The following is an 8,229-nucleotide window of genomic DNA, read 5'->3' as shown; positions in this document are numbered from 1 at the left end:
TGTATATATGTCCATGACACTCTCTTACCCTGTCACATCTCACCCCACCCCCTCCCCATATCCTCAAGTCCATTCTCTAGTAGGTCTGTGTCTTTATTCCCGTCTTGCCACTAGGTTCTTCATGGCCTTTTTTTTTCCCTTAGATTCCATATATATGTGTTAGCATACTGTATTTGTTTTTCTCTTTCTGACTTACTTCACTCTGTATGACAGACTCTAACTCCATCCACCTCATTACAAATACCTCCATTTCATTTCTTTTTATGGCTGAGTAATATTCCATTGTATATATGTGCCACATCTTCTTTATCCATTCATCTGTCGATGGACATTTAGGTTGCTTCCATGTCCTGGCTATTGTAAATAGAGCTGCAATGAACATTTTGGTACATGACTCTTTTTGACCTATGGTTTTCTCAGGGTATATGCCCAGTAGTGGGATTGCTGGGTCGTATGGTAGTTCTATTTGTAGTTTTTTAAGGAACCTCCATACTGTTCTCCATAGTGGCTGTATCAATTTACATTCCCACCAACAGTGCAAGAGTGTTCCCTTTCCTCCACACCCTCTCCAGCATTTATTGTTTCTAGATTTTTTGATGATGGCCATTCTGACCGGTGTGAGATGATATCTCATTGTAGTTTTGATTTGCATTTCTCTAATGATTAATGATGTTGAGCATTCTTTCATGTGTCTGTAGGCCATCTGTATATCTTCTTTGGAGAAATGTCTATTTAGATCTTCTGCCCATTTTTGGATTGGGTTGTTCGTTTTTTTGTTATTGAGCTGCATGAGCTGCTTGTAAATCTTGGAGATTTATCCTTTGTCAGTTGCTTCATTTGCAAATATTTTCTCCCATTCTGAGGGTTGTCTTTTGGTCTTGTTTATGGTTTCCTTTGCTGTGCAAAAGCTTTTAAGTTTCATTAGGTCCCATTTGTTTATTTGTGTTCTTATTTCCATTTCTCTGGGAGCTGGGTCAAAAATAATCTTGCTGTGATGTATGTCATAGAGTGTTCTGCCTATGTTTTCCTCTAAGAGTTTGATAGTGTCTGCCCTTACACTTAGGTCTTTAATCCATTTTGAGTTTATTTTTGAGCATGGTGTCAGGGAGTGTTCTAATTTCATACTTTTACATGTTCCTGTCCAATTTTCCCAGCACCACTTATTGAAGAGGCTGTCTTTTCTCCACTGTATATGCTTGCCTCCTTTATCAAAGATAAGTTGACCATATGTGTGTGGGTTTATCTCTGGGCTTTCCATCCTGTTCCATTGATCTATATTTCTGTTTTTGTGCCAGTACCAAACTGTCTTGATTACTGAAGCTTTGTAATATAGTCTGAAGTCAGGGAGCCTGATTCCCCCAGCTCCATTTTTCGTTCTCAAGATTGCTTTGGCTATTCGGGGTCTTTTGTGTTTCCATACAAATTGTGAAATTTTTTGTTCTAGTTCTGTGAAAAATGCCAGTGGTAGTTTGATAGGGATTGCATTGAATCTGTAGATTGCTTTGGGAAGTAGAGTCATTTTCACAATGTTGATTCTTCCAATCCAGGAACATGGTATATCTCTCCATCTATTTGTATCATCTTTAATTTCTTTCATCAGTGTCTTATAATTTTCTGCATACAGGTCTTTTGTCTCCTTAGGTAGGTTTATTCCTAGATATTTTATTCTTTTTGTTGCAATGGTAAATGGGAGTGTTTTCTTAATTTCACTTTCAGATTTTTCGTCATTAGTGTATAGAAATGCAAGAGATTTCTGTGCATTAATTTTGTATCCTGCTACTTTACCAAATTCATTGATTAGCTCTAGGAGTTTTCTGGTAGCATCTTTAGGATTCTCTATGTATAGTATCATGTCATCTGCAAATAGTGACAGCTTTACTTCTTCTTTTCCGATTTGGATTCCTTTTATTTCTTTGTCTTCTCTGATTGCTGTGGCTAGGACTTCCAGAACTATGTTGAATAATAGTGGTGAGAGTGGGCAACCTTGTCTTGTTCCTGATCTTAGTGGAAATGGTTTCAGTTTTTCACCATTGAGGACAATGTTGGCTGTGGGTTTGTCATATATGGCCTTTATTATGTTGAGGAAAGTTCCCTCTATGCCTACTTTCTGCAGGGCTTTTATCATAAATGGGTGTTGAATTTTGTCAAAAGCTTTCTCTGCATCTATTGAGATGATCATATGGTTTTTCTCCTTCAATTTGTTAATATGGTGTATCACATTGATTGATTTGCGTATATTGAAGAATCCTTGCATTCCTGGGATAAACCCCACTTGATCATGGTGTATGATCCTTTTAATGTGCTGTTGGATTCTGTTTGCTAGTATTTTGTTGAGGATTTTTGCATCTATGTTCATCAGTGATATTGGCCTGTAGTTTTCTTTCTTTGTGACATCTTTGTCTGGTTTTGGTATCAGGGTGATGGTGGCCTCGTAGAATGAGTTTGGGAGTGTTCCTCCCTCTGCAATATTTTGGAAGAGTTTGAGAAGGATAGGTGTTAGCTCTTCTCTAAATGTTTGATAGAATTCGCCTGTGAAGCCCTCTGGTCCTGGGCTTTTGTTTGTTGGAAGGTTTTTAATCACAGTTTCAATTTCAGTGCTTGTGATTGGTCTGTTCATATTTTCTATTTCTTCCTGGTTCAGTCTCGGCAGTTTGTGCATTTCTAAGAATCTGTCCATTTCTTCCAGGTTGTCCATTTTATTGGCATATAGTTGCTTGTAGTAATCTCTCATGATCTTTTGTATTTCTGCAGTGTCAGTGGTTACTTCTCCTTTTTCATTTCTAATTCTATTGATCTGAGTCTTCTCCCTTTTTCTCTTGATGAGTCTGGCTAATGGTTTATCAATTTTGTTTATCTTCTCAAAGAACCAGCTTTTAGTTTCATTGATTTTTGCTATTGTTTCCTTCAATTCTTTTTCATTTATTTCTGACCTGATCTTTATAATTTCTTTCCTTCTGCTGGCTTTGGGGTTTTTTTGTTCTTCTTTCTCTAATTGCTTTAGGTGCAAGGTTAGGTTGTTTATTCGAGATGTTTCCTGTTTCTTGAGGTAGGCTTGTATTGCTGTAAACTTCCCTCTTAGCACTGCTTTTGCTGTGTCCCATAGGTTTTGGGTCGTCGTGTCTCCATTGTCATTTGTTTCTAGGTATTTTTTGATTTCCCCTTTGATTTCTTCAGTAATCACTTCGTTATTAAGTAATGTATTGTGTAGCCTCCATGTGTTTGTATTTTTTACAGATCTTTTCCTGTAATTGATATCTAGTCTCATAGCGTTGTGGTCGGAAAAGATACTTGATACGATTTCAATTTTCGTAAATTTACCAAGGCTTGATTTGTGACCCAAGATATGATCTATCCTGGAGAATGTTCCATGAGCACTTGAGAAAAATGTGTATTCTGTTGTTTTTGGGTGGAATGTCCTATAAATATCAATTAAGTCCATATTGTTTAATGTATCATTTAAAGCTTGTGTTTCCTTATTTATTTTCATTTTGGATGATCTGTCCATTGGTGAAAGTGGGGTGTTAAAGTCCCCTACTATGATTGTGTTGCTGTCAATTTCCCCTTTCATGGCTGTTAGTATTTGCCTTATGTATTGAGGTGCTCCTATGTTGGGTGCATACATATTTACAATTGTTATACCTTCCTCTTGGATCGATCCCTTGATCATTATATAGTGTCCTTCTTTGTCTCTTGTAATAGTCTTTATTTTAAAGTCTATTTTGTCTGATATGAGAATTGCTACTCCAGCTTTCTTTTGATTTCCATTTGCATGGAATATCTTTTTCCATCCCCTCACTTTCAGGCTGTATGTGTCCCTAGGTCTGAAGTGGGTCTCTTGTAGACAGCATATGTATGGGTCTTGTTTTTGTATCCATTCAGCCAGCCTGTGTCTTTTGGTGGGAGCATTTAATCCATTTACATTCAAGGTAATTATCGATATGTATGTTCCTATTCCCATTTTCTTAAATGTATTGGGTTTGTTATTGTAGGTGTTTTCCTTCTCTTGTGTTTCTTGCCTAGAGAATTTCCTTTAGCATTTGTTGTAAAGCTGGTTTGGTGGTGCTGAACTCTCTCAGCTTTTGCTTGTCTGTAAAGGTTTTAATTTCTCCATCGAATCGGAATGAGATCCTTGCTGGGTAGAGTAATCTTGGTTGTAGGTTTTTCTCCTTCATGACTTTAAGTATATCCTGCCACTCCCTTCTGGCTTGCAGAGTTTCTGCTGAGAGATCAGATGTTAACCTTAGGGGGATTCCCTTGTGTGTTATTTGTTTTTTTTCCCTTGCTGCCTTTAATATATTTTCCTTATATTTAATTTTTGACAGTTTGATTAATATGTGTCTTGGCGTGTTCCTCCTTGGGTTTATCCTGAATGGGACTCTCTGTGCTTCCAGGACTTGATTAACTATTTCCTTTCCCATATTAGGGAAGTTTTCAACTATAATCTCTTCAAAAATTTTCTCAGTCCTTTCTTTTTCTCTTCTTCTTCTGGTACCCCTATAATTCGAATGTTGGCACGTTTAATGTTGTCCCAGAGGTCCCTGAGACTGTCCTCAGTTCTTTTCATTCTTTTTTCTTTATCCTGCTCTGTAGTAGTTATTTCCACCATTTTATCTTCCAGGTCACTTATCCTTTCTTCTGCCTCAGTTATTCTACTATTGATCCCATCTAGAGTATTTTTAATTTCATTTATTGTGTTTTTCATCATTGCTTGGTTCCTCTTTAGTTCTTCTACATCCTTGTTAAATGTTTCTTGCATTTTGTCTATTCTATTTCCAAGATTTTGGATCATCCTTACTATCATTATTCTGAATTCTTTTTCAGGTAGACTACCTATTTCCTCTTCATTTGTTAAGTCCAGTGTGTTTTGAGCCTGCTCCTTCATCTGCTGTGTGTTTTTCTGTCGTCTCATTTTGCCTATCTTACTGTGTTTGGGGTCTCCTTTTCACAGCCTATGCCTTTTTCTTAAAAGAAAAAACCGTGAGTACAATATAGCTCTTGAAATTGTCTTCTTCGAAGGTTGCCCTCTTCTGAATTTTTTGGTCGATTTTTGAACCCAGAAATTTTCTGGAGGGCAGGTGTCATTTACAGAACTGCAAGTTGGTGAAAATTTAGTGACCTTTTGCAGTGGGTTCAAAGCTGCTGTTGTGGGAAACGGCCACAAGGAGGTAGCATTTCTCCATTCCCCAATCTGGGTACTAGGGCAGCAGAGCCTTTCTGGAAGTCATTGTCCTAGGTTGTAAATTAGAATGGAATTTGCCAGGAAAAATCCCCGTAAGTTTATGTCTCATTACTTCTTCTTGGTTTTTAAATTTTTTTTAATCTGGGTAAAGTTTAGAATATTGTTTGTCTTAGGTGTACACAATCTGGTTCATTTCTACATTATGTGTGTCTATTAATGTACAGATCCTCTTCCCATGTAAAATATTACAGTGTTCCATCGACCTCCCTTGCTATATGTTCGGTCTTTTTGATACATGTATATAATATGTATTTGTATATGTATAGTAACACTAATCTTCATTTCTCAATTTCCCCCCTCCTTTCCTTTTAGATGAGCATAGTTTGTTTTCTAAGCCTGTGAGTGTCTTTCTCTTTGGAAATATGTTCATCTGTGTCAGTTATTAGATAATGCCATAAGTGATAATATAGGCTCTAGGTCTTTTGCTTTCCGACCTACTTCATGTTTTGTGATTATCTCCAGGCTCATCTATGGTGCCTCAAAGAGCAGTGCTTCCATGTTTTCCATGGCTAATATTCCACTGTGTACATGGACCACTTCTTCTTGGTGCGTTCCTCTGTTGATGGACATTTTCGTTGCTTCCAAGTGTTGCCTATGGTAAATATTGCTGGAGTGCAGGATTACCAGCCTGTGATTTTTGATTTTCATTTTCGCAGGTGATAGACCCAGCAGTGGGTATGATTGATTGACTGGTATGGTAGCTCAACGTTGACCTTTTCAAGGCACCTCAATGGTGCTTTCATTAGTGGCTCTTACCACGTCCCCCTTAGAATCGAGGGTACGCATTTCTCCACAATCACGTCAGCATTTATTGTTTGCAGCATTTTTGTTGATGGCCATTCTGACTGGTGTGAGCTGATAGGTTTTTGTAATTTGGCTTTACATGTCTGTAAAAATTCCTACAATTCATCATTTTTCAACGCCTTTTTCTTTTCTGTTAAAAGAAAAAAGAAAAAAAGTGTGAGTATAATATACCTCTTCAAATTTTCTTTTCGGAAGGTGGCACTCTAGAATTTTTGGGTCGATTTTCGACCTCAGTATTTTTTGGAGGGCCGGTGTCATTTACAGACCTGCAATTGGTGAATATTTAGTGACCTTTTGCAGTGGGTTTAAAGCTGCTGTTGTGGGAAACGGCCACAAGGATGCAGCATTTCTCCATTCCCAAATCTGGGTACTAGGGCAGCAGAGCCGTTCTGGAAGTTGTTTGCCTAGCTTTTAAATTTGGATGGAATGTGCCAGGAAAACCCCCCATAAGTTTATGTCTCATTACTCCTAGTTCGTTGCTTTAATTTTTTCAGTTGTTTTAATTGTGAGAATGTTGCTTGTCTAAGGTGTACACACTCTGGTTCATCTACATATTCTATATACCTATTTATGTAGAGATCCTCTCCCCGTGTAAATTATTACAGAGTGTTCCGTAATCCTTCCTTGCTATATGGTCGGTCTTTTTGATATATGTATATAATATGTATTTGTATACATATGGTAACGCTAATCTTCATTTACCCATTCCCCCCACCTTTCCTTTTAGATAAGCTTAGTTTTTTTTTAATAAGTCTGTGATTGACTTTCTCTGTGGAAATAAGTTCATTTGTATCAGTTATTAGATAACGCCTATAAGTGATATCATAGGATATAGGACTTTTGCTTTCTGACTTACCTCGTGTTTTGTGATTATCTCCAAGATCATCTATGGTGCCTCAAAGAGCAGTGTTTCATTGTTTTCCATGGCTAGTATTCATTGGGTACATGGACCACTTCTTCTTTATCCTTTCATCTGTTGATGGACATTTTGGCTGCTTCACTGTCTTGTCTATTGTGAATAAGGCTGCAGTGCAGCTTTTGCAGCCCGGGTCTTCTTCATTCTGGTCTTCTCAGGTGAGAGGCCCATTGGTGTGCCGGCTGGATTGAACGGTACCTCAATTTTTCCTTTTAAACTCAGCTCCTTTCTGTTCTCATTATTGGCGGTTAACCCCTTTACATCTCACCGGCAGCTAGAGGGTACACATTTCTCTAAAACCTCTTCAGCATTTATTGTTTGTAGACTTTTTGCCAATGGTCAGTCGACTGGTTTGAGTTGAAAACTTTTTGTAGATTAGATTGCAAGAGTCTAATACTTCCTGAGGTGGAGCTTTTATCCATTTTCCTTTTTTTAAAAAGAGAGTGAGGAAAACTTACCTCTTCATACTATCTTCTTGAAAATTTTGCCTGTTTTGAATTTTTTTACCCATTCCCTACCGCAGCACAATTTTGAGGGCAGGTGTCCTTTACAGCCCTGAGTCCTTGTGAATGGTAAGTGACCATTAGCTGTGGGTTAAAAGCTGCTCTTGCGGGAATCGGCCACAAGGCGGCAGCATTTCTCCTTTTCCAAATCTGATTACTAGGGCAACAGAGCCTTACTCGAAGTGGTGTTCTAGGTTGCAAATTAGAATGGAATGTGCGAGGAAAAAGCCCTTTCAGTTTATGTCTCATTACTTCTTGTTCGTATTTTTAACTTAATTTTTATTTTTTATCACAGCAAACTTGATTACAATGTTTTGTTTGTTCTAGGTGTGCAAGATGTGGTTCTTTCACACATATACATGTATCTATTCTTCTTCGGATCCTTTTCCCACGTAGGTTATGACACAATGTTGAGTAGGCTTCTCTTGGTATTGCGTAGGTCTTTGGTGATTATATATTTCACATGTGTTTGTATCTCTCTGTTAACCTCAATATGGTAATGTATCCAATCCGCACACCTTTCCAGTTGGTGAACCATAAGTTCTTTTATGAATCTATGATAGTGTTTCTCTGTGGAAATATCTTTGTTTGTATCATTTTTTAGGTAACACCTATATGTGATATGAGAGGATATGTGTCTTTCTCTTTCTCACTTCCTCCAAGTTGCATGATTACTTCTAGACTCATCTATGGTGCTGCAAATGGCATTGTTTCATTTTTTCACTAGCTCATATTCCATCTGTACAGGTAGCAGTTCTTCTTTGTCC

This window comes from Balaenoptera acutorostrata, chromosome 2, assembly GCF_949987535.1.
Source record: "Balaenoptera acutorostrata chromosome 2, mBalAcu1.1, whole genome shotgun sequence".
In the NCBI taxonomy this organism is placed as follows: Eukaryota; Metazoa; Chordata; class Mammalia; order Artiodactyla; family Balaenopteridae; genus Balaenoptera; species Balaenoptera acutorostrata.
The sequence above is the reverse complement of the archived record's forward strand: the minus strand, read 5'-3'. Positions refer to the sequence as shown.